This window comes from Gracilinanus agilis, chromosome 3, assembly GCF_016433145.1.
Source record: "Gracilinanus agilis isolate LMUSP501 chromosome 3, AgileGrace, whole genome shotgun sequence".
Classification (NCBI taxonomy): domain Eukaryota; kingdom Metazoa; phylum Chordata; class Mammalia; order Didelphimorphia; family Didelphidae; genus Gracilinanus; species Gracilinanus agilis.
The window spans coordinates 485,495,263-485,508,678 of record NC_058132.1 but is presented as its reverse complement, the minus strand read 5'-3'; the positions used below and the strand labels follow the sequence as shown (position 1 = coordinate 485,508,678).

General features: G+C 39.6%; 1 pseudogene; it reads right to left on the bottom strand.

Moving 5' to 3' along the window:
* Positions 1 to 411: 411 nt before the first annotated feature.
* On the bottom strand, positions 412 to 5,372 carry LOC123241735 (annotated as a pseudogene).
* Between the last annotated feature and the right edge of the window lie 8,044 nt (positions 5,373 to 13,416).

Here is a 13,416-nt window from a genome sequence, read left to right as displayed (position 1 = left end):
GATCCTGAGCGACTGTGTGACCCATTGCCTACTGGTTGTGGCCCTATGCTCCTAGAATGGAGTCCCAGGATAGAAAATTTAAAAAAAAAATTTGCACTAGAGTGATCATTTAGAGTCTACATCCCCAATTGTATCCCCATCGATATGGTGCCAATTTTAAATAGATTTCATTCTTCAGAACAAGAATTGCATTTCCACTTGTTTACAAAATTGATGAAGTGCAATGCTCTTCGTTTCACATATTTAAGAATTCAGAACACCCAGATTTGCAAAGTAGCTTAAAAGTTACTGTTTTAGCTACAAATTTGAGTCCTTCAACTTTTGGAAAACCATGTTCTTTCTTCTGGTGTTTTAAATTGATGTGATGAGTCTATAAGAAGCACCCCTGGATGGGGCTGGTCTACCATCTGGTTACCTCTGAGGTACGCCTTCTGCTCTTTGGCATAGCTTAGTAACGATGCAATTGCAAACGCTTTCCATTTCTTTCTGCAGACGTCCAAATTCTTCCTTTTCAGTAGTTTGGTTCATATACAGCCAGTTGATTATATGGTTACATCTGTAAAGTCTTCATCACCAGTTGTACCTCGGAGTTTCTCATCCTCTACACTAGCCTTCATGTTGAAAACATAAGATCCAAGTGCATTCTTGATCGTATCTTGTCTTTTTGCTTCTCATCTCCAACTTTGTGCTGCTCAGTTTCCTGGACCACACACTCAGTGTCTGCTCTGATGACCTTTGTCATTGGTGACGATGATCTTTTAAAAAAAAAATTAAGCCTTTGCTTTCCATCTTCGAATCAATACTTTGTATTTGTTTCAAGGCAGGAGAGCAGTAAAGGCTAAGCAATGGAGGTCAAGTAATTTGTCCAGGATCACACAGCTAGGAAGTGTCTGAGGTCAGATTTGAACCTGGGACTCCTGTCTTGAGGCCTGTGTGATGGTGATCTTAATCTCCTTGCCTGTGTTCCTATCCATAGCAGACACATTTTCATCAATGCCGAATGTTACTTCTCTCTGAAGAACACCCTTGTGAGTTCAGACTTGCCATTTTTCTTTTACCTATGTGAACCTGAACAAGCCCATTAGAGTAGTCGTCTGAGTAGGTGGTCAGTGTTTGTGTCTTCTGGTAGGGTGGGCTGTTTGGCATTTAATCAGAACTGTCATAACTCACTTCATGTTACATCCTCTGCTTTGCCTGGTTTCTGCACCCCACAATAAAATGCTCTTCCCAGGATAAGATTATCGTTTCTAATCTCATATCCATGATGCTAACTTAAGCCTTGATTGACACTACCACTCTCATCCTCCTTTATCCTCTGATTAGAAAGATGGAGGGTGCCATACCAAATCCCTCCTAATGCCTTCATTCTAGAGGGCAGGAACTGCACTCTCAAGCTCACTCTACTGCTTGCCCTGATTTTGACTCCAGGGAACAAGTTGTCTCCAGGGCTACTCTCTGTACCCCACCTATTTTCAGCCTCTTTTTGGATATTTTCTCCCCCTATTAGGTTGCAAGTTTTTTGAGAGCCAAGGCCTGCCTTTCTTTTGAGATGACTGAAATTATTTGGAGGCTATATTTTTAGTTTTGTAATATTATTTTATGAAAGACCACTCCATATTTTTAACCAGCCAGCAGATTCCCTATACAGTCTGAACAAATGCTAAAAATAACCCTAGGGGAGCCTACATGAGAGAGAGAGACAGGAGTGAGAGTAGCTGAGCTGCCAGGCTTGGGTAGGAAAAGGAAAAAAAAAACAACCTCACTTCCTGTCCCGAAAGCCAATATGTGCTCTTTGTGAAGACATCATCCAATTCCTCTTCAGCACATCCTTAGAGGTTTCTCATTGGACAGAAGCCACCTAGGAAACAGAATGAGATGGAATAAAGTGTATGATTCTCAAGGCCCCCCTCCCCTCCCCAATCAGGAATGAAATGTGTAAATAAGTCTGTTTTTAGCTTTAAGGATGTCTGGATCAGACTTTTTATCTTGCTTCAAAGACATCGTCAGGGCTTAAGAAATAAGGGAACAGTATCTTACTCAGCCCAGCTGTTCCGCCTCTTCTTACCCTTGAAAATTTAGGGTGACACTCTTAGCTCCCAAGGGATGACCTCATGTATCTTGCTGTTTTTTGACTGAGGTAGACTTCCTGCCTAGATTGTAAGTCCTGGCTCCCAGGCGAAAGGAGGCTGGACAGAAGAGGAAGGGGGCAGTCTTGCTATCAGGAACCTATATAACATTTGAATTTGCACCCAGGCATTTGCATTTCTGCCTCACTAAGGTGTGTGCCCTTTTTCATGAAAAAAGAATAAAAGTTCTGTCTCTTCTGCTCTCACTTTCTGATTTCAGGTTTTTTTTTTTTTTTTTTTTTTTTTTTTTTTTTTTTTTTTTTTTTTTAAATTTGAGTGGTTGGGTACTCCTGCTCCCTTTTATCTCACACAAAAAGAATTCAAGAGACTTCCTCCTAGGAAGTGTCAGGTCTTGCAGATTCCAAGTCACTCTGACACTGGGTGCTTGCCTCCAACGTGGCATCTATCTGGCTGATTGATTACTTCATCACCTAAGAGAGTTCTTGTTTGCAGACAAACAAAGAGCAGGTCTTCACTCTGCCAGTTTTTACATTTAGACAAAAGAAGGGAGATCTCAACATAGTTTAGGGCAGTGATGGGCAAACTTTTTAAAGAGGGGGCCAAAGGAAAGGAAATGCTCATCTGTCAGTCTGTTTCTAAGGCAACTCTTTCGGTGTTTCATTGTGTTGTATCCTACTCATTGTATTTGTCAGATTAGGAATAATGTCACGTGGCCGGATAGAACATTTCAGGGGATTGCATCTGATCCTCTGGCAGCAGTTTGCCCATCACTGGTTTAGGGGATTGAGAAGACAGTTTGAGCTTCCCTTTTTTTTAAACCCTTACCTTCTATCTTAGAATCAATACTGTATATTGGTTCCAAGGCAGAAGAATAGTGAAGGCTAGACAATGGGGGTTAAGTAACTTGCTCAGGGTCACACAGCTAGGAAGTATCTAAAGCCAGATCTGAATCCAGATCTGAACCCAGGACCCCTCTAGCTTGGCTCTCAATCCACTGAGCCACCTAGCTGCTCTAGTGCTTCACTTTTTATTAACTACATCCTCACTTCTTAACACAGTGCCTGGCATGTAGTGGGCAATCAATAAATATTTATTGGTTTGAATTGGATAATTCTACCACAAGTTTCAAAACCAAAAGAAAGAGAAATGACATCTAAAAGCAGCAAGTCCTGACATTCTCAGATTTGTCTCTGAACAAGAGGCAGCCTCGACATTTGCACCATAGGTAACAGCTTTGTTTAGGACTAATACTCTGGTGGAAGTTTTGCAGAAGTTTCTGGAATTTGAGGATATGAGTAGAATCACCCACCAAGATGTCACAAATCTGTGCATTATCTAGCTTGGCATCCCTTAGGGACCTTTCCATAGAATTCAGTGTGCCATGGCAAAGGTCAGCATTTAACTCTTCTATGGATGGTAGAGGAAAAGAAATACAAAAAAAAGTTACATTCGTAGAGGGAATCCATCTCAATGTTAGCCAGGAAGAAAGGGTACTCTTTGCACATTCACTAGTGGTGAATAGTCATTAGAGACCCTTCTCGTTCTCCCTGATGTCTTTTTAGTGTTTTCATTTGGGATCAGCAACCAAATGGTTGACCTGGCAGTTGTCAAAGTCCACACCCAATTGGGTATCCCAAGCTGTGCATTTGACTTCAAAGATGCCTCTTTAGTGGTAAGAATGGAGATGTCACAAGTGTGACCCACAAAGTCCAAAGATCAATACGTTTCTCAGAAGCAACTGTTTTGCCCATGTCGTAAGCAACAGCAACAGCAGCAGTTGGCCCATTGATGATTCAGAGCATTGAGGCGAGTGATAATTTCAGCATCTCTGGTGGCCTGAAAGTTGGGAATCACTGAGGTAGGCTGTGGTATCGTGACAACAGTGTTTGAAAGAGTTTTCCTACGTTAAGCTTCAGCAATTTCCTTCATCTTGCTCAAGACCATAAGAAAGACATCTTCTAGATAAATTTAGTCCACCCTTTGTACTCCACTTAGAACTTGGGACTGCCTGTGTCATTCATCACCATGAAAGTTAAATGCTTCATGCCAACTACACAATTGTGACATCAGATCTGTGACCAATCAGACACTTGGCATCAAAGTCTGTGTTGGTTGGGGTTCCCTGGAACTTGATTCCCTGCCATATCACTGAATCAACATCTGTGTTGGTAGAGGTAGAAGGTATAGCTCGGTAGAAGACCATAACTTGGGATGGTCTTATTTCCTTGGTCATTAGTAATGATCTCCACTTTCCCCTGTTTTAAGACTCCCCCACAGGAAAAAGGGGTGCCAAAGTCAACGCCAACTGCAGGTCCCTTTCATGGAGACTGGCAGTGGGCAGTAAGAGGTAGTAACAGGATACTACTCTGAAATCATACCCCGAAATCTTGTAGTTCTCACCAGTTAGCACTAGTTAAACATCAATTGAAAATCTGTAGTGTTAGCATTAATCAAGCATGAATTGTAGAATCTGTGTTGTTGGTCACTTCATTAATCACCTGCTCTGGATCTGTACTGAACCTAAAATTCCAAATGTGTTTGGACCAGAGAAAATTATAATGGGACTATCAGCTCCCTAGCTTCAGACAGGATGCATTTCAATGAAGCTCAAGATTGTAATAACATTTTGTACCACCATATCATACCATCTACTCCTATTGAACTTGAAGGCCACTAAACTTATTGATATTTTTCAGATAAATTATTATCCAGCCATCCTTCCTTAATCTTGTATTCATGCAGATGATATTTTGAACCCAAATGTGAGATTTTACTATTATCTCTGCTATCTCTACTATTATCTATCATTTTAGAGAGGCATGAAAAGATAAGTAAATTGTGGAAGGATATTTCTGGGCATTTTCAAAGGCATTGAAGATCAAGAGAACAAATTTCTAATGTAGCATCTGTTTGTCTACGACAGTGTTGGTGAACCTTTTAGAGATCGCATGCCCAAACTGCACCGTCAAGCTACCAGTGAGTGCCCTCGCATTCCCCCAGACAGCTGAGGGAGGAAGTGCTCACATTGGGTGGCTGGGCAGAGGGGCAGGGCATGCAAAAAATGTCCTCGGGTGCAGTAGAGAGGGAATACAGCAACCCCTTCTGGCACATGTGCCATGTCTTCACTAATACAAGTCTAGGATCACCCTTTTCTGGTCATATTTAGTTGGTTAATATCATTTCTGCTATATAATACCCAGCAGTGGGTACTTCATTATGACCATGGAATTTCACTAGTAAAAAAAAAAAATGATATGGATTTCTGTTTACCAGATTCCGAGACATCCTAGTGTGCTTTTCAAACCTATCTTTGTTTCTTTGTTTGGAATTACTCTGATGAGTATTTTTGTATAACAGAAAACTGGTCTCCATTATAAGCTTAATTACTTCAGAGCATTCTGCTAGAGCCATTTAAAAAATAAAAACAGGACTAAGGCTCCTTACAGGATACAATTTTGCAGTGGAAATAACAGACTGACATTTTTTGCTTTGAAAACAACAACATAGCTACCTTAAGTTCAATCACTAATTGGGGTGCTTAATCTTTACTTACAAAGTTTACAATGCTAAGAGACAATGTTTTAGTTAGTTTACCTTTTCCAAATCCAACAACAAAGAATTTGCCATCTTTCCCCATGCTTTAGAAATTGTAGAAGCCACCAGAATTTAAGGATGGGCTTGTAAGCAGCAATGATGAAATATTTTATGTTTATATTACTTAGGGCCCCTCAAGAGGATTTATTTGCATATTTCTAAGCACTTCATATTATAGTATGAAGACTGAATCATTTGGGTCAGTTCTTATACTCTTACTAAGATTTTGGGTTTGATTCTTTTAGAATTGATAGGAGAGCAGAGGTAGGTACATGACATTGAAATGGAGCCAGAGAGGAAATGTCCCCAAATCATTTGAGAACCATGTTTTATTATTTTTTTAAAGATGACCTTTGTTGATCTTTAGCCTTTATTTGTTCTGTTTGTTCTTGTGATTCCCCTTCCCCATAAAGACATTCCAATCACAAGAATTCAGTCACCCAAACTTATCCCAAACAACAAGCATTTATTAAATGTATACTTAATGCTAGACATTGGGCATTGTGGAAATAGAGAAAAACAAAACAAAATAAACAACTGCAACAAAAATCACTCCTTGCCCTCAAGGAGTTTACATTTTTTTCCCCCAGACCTTTACCTTCTGTCTTAGACTCAGTCCTACGGCATAAGAGTCCTAAGGGCTAGGCTGGTGATGACAAACCTATGACACATGTGCGTGTAGCCATTTTCGATGACACGTGGCTGCAAGTGGCCGCATACAGAGAAGTATGGGGCCGTATGCCTAGGATGAAACATTTGCTGTAGTGTAGTGTAGACACTCTGTGCACTATAGATGACAATTCTACCTATATTAATTTACCTATTTTGGTTTATTAATTATAATCATATATTACAATTATACATTTTTGTTGTTTAAACTATAAATATTGCAAAATTATGTTTTTTTCTCGAAGTGACACACCACCTGAGTTCTGCTCATTTTTTTTTTTTTTGGTGAATTTTGACACACCAAGCTCAAAAGGTTGCCCATCACTGTTAGAAACTAAAAATTGAATAACAAAGTATTTTGAGAAGGCCAGGGCAGCTGTACAAAATGAAACGGAACCCTTGCATATAAAGTACCAGCATGTTTTAGACCCATTACTTGACCAGTTCAGTGATAGACTTAATCAATTTAGAAGCCTAGAACAGACCATGGAAATAATTATCCTGATGTAGTAGTCTTCAGTAGTTTGGAATTAAATGGTTTCCAATGGATGCAAATTGATGATTTGGAGATGCAACTTGCAGAATTTCAAGATAGCATCCAGGCTCAGGTGTTTGTCAACTTGAAGTCAAAGCTTGAGAATCTGGAAAGGTGCCTCTTGGAGAATCAAGAGGAGTGCCACTACAAACAGGAAATTTGGAGTGCCTGGAACTGATTACCAGATACTTTTAGTACCCTGAAAAATATAGCAATGGCTTTACTCACAATTTTTCCCTCTACGTACTTTTGTGAGACCTTATTCTCAGCATTAAATAATATCAAAATCAACAAAAGAAACAGATTGACAGATGAAGTTAGTAGTGCTTGCTTGGGATTGAAGTGTACAAAATACCAACCTTCAATTGAAGATTTAGTGGCTAAATGAATTTTCATTAGCCAATGAAATTCAGCAACAAAAAAGTCACTAATAGGCAGGTTAGTTCCTCCTCACTTATTTTAGTTCATGGCACCCCACACTAGTTAAATATAATATCATGACCAACAAAAGAAACTGACTGACAGATGAACAAAGAAGTCACTAAGCAGGTAAGTTAAATAATTAGTTTTTAGTTTATTAAATACAGTTATATGTTACAATCATACATTTTTGTTAAACTATAAATATTGCAAAATTACGTTTTTTTTCTCAAAGTGACACACCATCCGAGTTATGCTTGATTTTTTGGCAAATTTTAACACACCAAACTCAAAAGGTTGCCCATCACTGGGCTAGGCAATGGGGGGTTAAGTGACTTGCCCGGGGTCAAACAGCTAGGAAGTTTCTTAAGCCAGATTTTAGTCCAGGTCCTAGTTGCCCCAAGGAGTTTATATTCCACAGAAGGGCTGCAACTAGTGATAAGAATTTGAGAAGGAGAGAAAGAGATCTAAAGGGATTAGGAAAGGCTTCTTATAGAAGGAGTCATGTGAATTTAATCTAGAGATTCCAAGAGACTGTAGTCAGGATGGTGTGCATTCATGTGTGAGGTCCAGTTTGTAAAGGTCAGAGATGAATCACTAAGGTCTAGGAAGTTTCAGAAGGCTATTATGGTTGGAATGTGTAGCATATCTGAAGGGGAATTAATTGCAATCATCCTGGAAATATAGGCTAGCTAGGGTCAAATTGTGAAAGGCTTTAAATTCCATGTTTGACAGTTGGAGGTGATTTTCCCCCCCTTTTTTTCCTAGAGACAATAGGAAGTCATAGAAGATTCTTGATTTGGAAACTCAAGTGATTTGGACAATTGAGTGGAGAATGAATTGTAGGGGGAATATAAGTTGGGAGTCCAATGAAGAGAATATGGTGGGGCAGCTTGATGGCTCAGTGGATAGGGTATGAAGCCTGGAATTAGGAGGACCTGGGTTCAGATCTGGCTCCAGACACTTTTTCTCCCCTCCTGCATTAACTCATGGTCAATAATTTTGTTTACAACTCTTGCCAAATGTGATATTGCAAGTCCATGACATTACGTGTTCAATGGCATGAACCACAAAGAGGTAGAAAGATATTGAGGAGCTGAAGTAGGTAGAGGGATTTGAGAGTAGAACGAAGGGGATGATTGCGAGAAATGTTATGGTAGATTCTCTGAAACTTGATCATTCAGGGATAAAAGCACTGAGATTTTTTACAGATTCCTCACCAGCCTTTCACCAAATTGAAAAGTCACCTTTTTGCATAGGGATTTCGTTGAGCTGACCTTTCAGACAGTACAGTAGGACCTTGTTATACACAAACTCAACACAAGAATTCAGGTATATGCATTTGGCAACAGAAAAAAAAGGCATAAAAACATGTAAAAAGTAAGAAATTTTAATTAAATGCCAAATCCATGCCATTCTCTCAAGTGGTTTAAGTTTGCCCAATAATAACTTATTCTCACTTTGAGAAGCATTAGTGTGAGTCATTACATTGTTTAGTGCCAAACATCAGCTCCCACATCAGTCTTTGTCCAGAGTTCTTGCTTGGAACAAGTTGTTTCTGCTTCAGAGCAGTTCTTCCTTTTGTTTCATCAATGTTATTTAGCTATTAATAATGGCCTCAAAATACAAAAGTTGGCAATTCCAATAAGCCTAAGAAGAGCTGTAAAGTATCTAAGTATATTCATATATCAAAATACTTATTAAAAAACAGAGTCACTATTATGCACAATTTTCAGCTGTGGAATGTATCTTACTATAATATGAAAACCAGAGGATCACATGAGTACCAGATGGGAAAAGAGTAGCTAGGACCATTGAAATAATGGGAACTCGGTGGTCATCCTGTCCCACCCTCTTATTTTACAAATTTTTACAATTTGTAATTTGTAAGTTGTAAAATGAATGTAAGGTAGAAAAAGGGTTTTTTGGTTTCAATATATTTAAGATTCATTGCCAGAGGATTGAACAGTTATGAATCCTCAATTAAGAATAATCTCAAGTCAAAATTGACTTTTATGGAAGTTTATTTACAATTGAGAAGAGAGAGAAGAAATAAAGAAATAAGAATCTAACACAGTAGTTAATTTACTATAATCCTCTAATTAATCCAGGTAGATCTAATTAACCCTCAGCAGAAAGTCGGAGGGCCAGAGGCCTGGCGGTGACAGAGTCTATTACAGGGAAGTTCTTAAGAGAAGTTCAGGAAGATTCAGTCTTTAAACTCACCACGTGGACTTCTAAAGAAGATATTGAAAGTAGTCTCACCAAGGTCTCGGCATTCCAGCCAGCACTCCTTCAGGGACCAGAAGAGCTCCTTCACCAGCCGTCCTCTTCACCAGAAGACCCTCTTCAGCAGACCTTCTCTTTTTAAAGGGGTCACTTATGTGTCACTTCCTGTGCCTCCTCCCTAATTTGTGTGTCCAATCACAATAGACATGTCTCATAGGACGGCCTAGGGAGCAGTCAGTCGATTCTGATTCATCACCCACTCTAGCACATGTGGATTAGGGACCTCCCAAAATTGGAGGTGCTCTCACCTTTGGTGATTAAATCTAAAGATGGGCAGTGTAGATTTAATCTAATTATCACATGAAGAAACTGACCCCCATGGAGGTTCACTGATTTGCCCAATGGGGATAAACATTAGAGGCAGAATTTAAATGTACATCATTTGACTCCAGAGTAGGTGTTTTCTCTATCAAACCTTGTTGCTTCCTGCATTTAAGAACCTGGGTAGATAGATGAATCAATGAATAATCCCCTTCTTTATGAAATGGACTGGATTACCTAAAGTCTGACTCTTTTAGGCACAGGAGATTCCATTTCAGATAATGGCCTTTTAGCACAGTGGCTAAATCTCTTGTAGTAATATTCTCACTGGCATGACTACCCTGATTTTAGAGAGTTAGAAGGTCATCTCATGCCTCATTTTACAGATAGCAAAATGGAAGCCAGGAGAAGGTAGGTGACTCTTCTAACATCAAATAGTTGGTGGCATGCCTGCAAATTGAACCCAAATGCTCTTATTCTAGAGTGAACTTATTAATTTTTTAACCACATCAAAAAAAAAAAAAAAAAAAAAAGCTCACTTTGAGCTGCCAGAAAAGTGAATCAGATTTAGATTTATTACACAAACACCCTAACCTTTTTGGCTAGGTTTCTCCACACCTTCATTGTGTTTTTGTTAGGGAAACCCCATTCTATTTCCAAGGTTTTATATGTTATTGTTTTAATTGACATGCCACCTCCAATTCTTTTTGCAATAGGCCAGGCACTGTTAGTCTTAAAGAAATAAGACATTTTAAGCATATTTGGGCGATAGGTTAAGTGATATCATATTGTTAGGATCTTCCATAAAAAATACAGGTAGGTGGCAAAAGTGGGCAGCTAGGTGTCGCAGTGGATAGAGTGGGTCCTGGAATCTGGAAGATCTGAGTTCAAATCCAGCCTCAGATACTTACTAGTTGTGTGACCCTGGGCATGTCACTTAACCCTGTTTTCTTTCAGTCTGTAAAATGAGCTATAAAAAGAAATGGCAAACCATTGCACTCTCTCTGCTAAGAAAACCCCAAATGGGGTCACCAAGGGTTGGACATGACTGAACAAGCACAAATAAAAGATACCATCTTGCTCCCTATTTATCTTTTCCTTACTTTCTGGTAAGTTTTATGTAGGTAGATAATCTCATTTTCTGTCTTTGTATTCCCCAAGCTCATTAAGTGCCTGACCCATGGAAGACATTTAAAAAAATGCTGTTGAATTGAAAATATCCCTTCAATAGTTTCACAAACTCAGAGTTGGAAGGGAACTAAGGAGTCCTCTAACCCAGCCTCCTCATTTCACATTTATCCTCTGGTTCCTTCTCAACAGCAAATTTCCCCAGGAATCTCAGCTTTCAGGTCATGCAAGTCAAAGTTTAAAAAAATCCTCCCAGATGCTATAAGAAAACAGCCGGGAACAAGGAGGATTTTACTTCCACCCACTCAATTCCATCCTTCCTCCTCAAGCTCAGCTTTAGATGCTTATCTCACAGCCTCCCTCCCACTCAGACCAAATGCCTTAGCCTTTTCTGAGGAAGCCACTTAATCTGTCCTTCACTGCCACTGGCCTTTCTCCCAATTCCAGAAGAGACCTCATCTCACAGGCAGGAAGCAAATCCAGGAGGGCATTTGGCTCATTGGTGACTCTCCCCAATCTTTCCTGTTAGAACATTCTAGCAGGGTCCTGAAAATGGCACAGTGGAGAGAAAGATGGGTCTGGAGTCAGAGAGACTCATTTTCCTTAGTTCAAATTTGCCTCAGATACTTTACTAGTTTTAAGTGACCCTGGGTATGTCACTTAACCCTGTTTGCCTCAGTGTCCTCATCTGTAAAATGAACTGGAAAAGGAAATGGCAAAACACTCCAAATGGGGTCATAAAGAGTGTAAAATGACCAAACAACAAAGGAGGGCCCTGAAGCCCCAGCACTAGAAAATAGAGGGTAATGCTTTCTACCTCTTTGTGGTTCATGCCATTGAACACGTAATGCCATGGCCTTGCAATATCACATTTGGCAGGAGTTGTAAACAAAATTACTGACCATGAGTTAATGCAGGAGGGGAGAAAAAGGGAAAAAAAAACCAGGTCTGAGCATTATCAGATGCTGAGCTCGTTGGCACATTTTGGGAATACACTGATTCCGTAGCCTTGGCTTTTCAGAGCTCAACATAAATTTCAGTCCTGTTCAGATAATCGGCTGTATTTCATTTCCTATAATTATACAGCACAAGTTAAAAGGGAACTTTGCCTGCTTGCTTTCTTATAATCTCTCAGCATTAACAAAAGCTTCCTGAGAAAGTGAGCAACCCATTTTTCTTTTGGATTTATGGTGACAGTCACATCCTGATATTAAGTAGGTGATTTCCAGTTTTACAATGTAAATAGCTTTGCGGTCTGGTGTTTTTACTCACTCTGATTCTCATCCTTTAGCTTTTACATATGAGTCCTGTTACTTGAAGCTATATCACTTGGAGGATTAAAAAAAAACAAAAAAACCAAGCAGGCCACAAACCATTTGAGTTTGTACTTTATAGGTGAACTGGGACTTTGCTGGAGTGTCTGCTTATGTGACCTGATTTCAGGGGCACTGGGGAGAGCAGAATGGCTCTATGTCCCTTTCTCTTCCTCTATACGCCCCCCTCAACTAGCTTTCAATTCCCTAAATATTCTCTATAACGAGAATAGGGGGATTTTTTTTTTCAACTGAGACAAGGCTCAAAATGTAAAACAGCCTTGGGAAAGATAATATAATAGGTGAAGTTCATTAACACATACCTACATGACTGCTTTCAGACATTTTTCTAAGAGAGACAAACCGATGAGAAGAAGAGGATTCAGGTCCCCTAAAGGGTCAAGAGGAAATGGCTGTGAAACAAGGAAATAGAGGAGGGAAAAGAGGAATGAGAGGCACAAATTTCACAGTTTTATCCATAATAGGACTATCTGTGAGATTGAACCAGAAATCTAAAATACTGATTGTGTCTCAACTGACTTACAGTGCGATCTCCAGATTACCTGTGTAAGAGTGGGTTTCCAACCTAATCTCTGAAATCACAGAAGACCCACACACTACAGTTGAATCCATAGATCCATGTACATCATTAGGGTTTAAAAATGTGTAAACAAGATTGTCTACACCAATAATTCCCAAAGTGGGCACTACCGCCCCCTGGTGGGTGCTGCAGTGATCCAGGGAGGTGGTGATGGCCACAGGTGCATTTATCTTTCCTATTAATTGCTATTGAAATTTTTAAAAATTAATTTCCAGGGGGCTAAGTAACATTTTTTTTCTAGAAAGGAGGCGGTAGGCCAAAAAGGTTTGGGAACCACTGGTCTACACCTTATGATCTCTTTATAAAGTATAGACCTCTTTGATTTGTTTAAGATGGGGAAATCATGATTGACTGACCAAACAAGCAAACCATGGGAGGGTATGGACGACGGCAGTGTGTATATTAAATAGCCAAAGAAATTTCAGCAGTTATCCAATTCGATGTAGATGAGTCAAATAATGGAAGACTCTTAGCTCATGGGCACTTTGAAGAGGCATCACCTTGTGCTATACCAAAGGG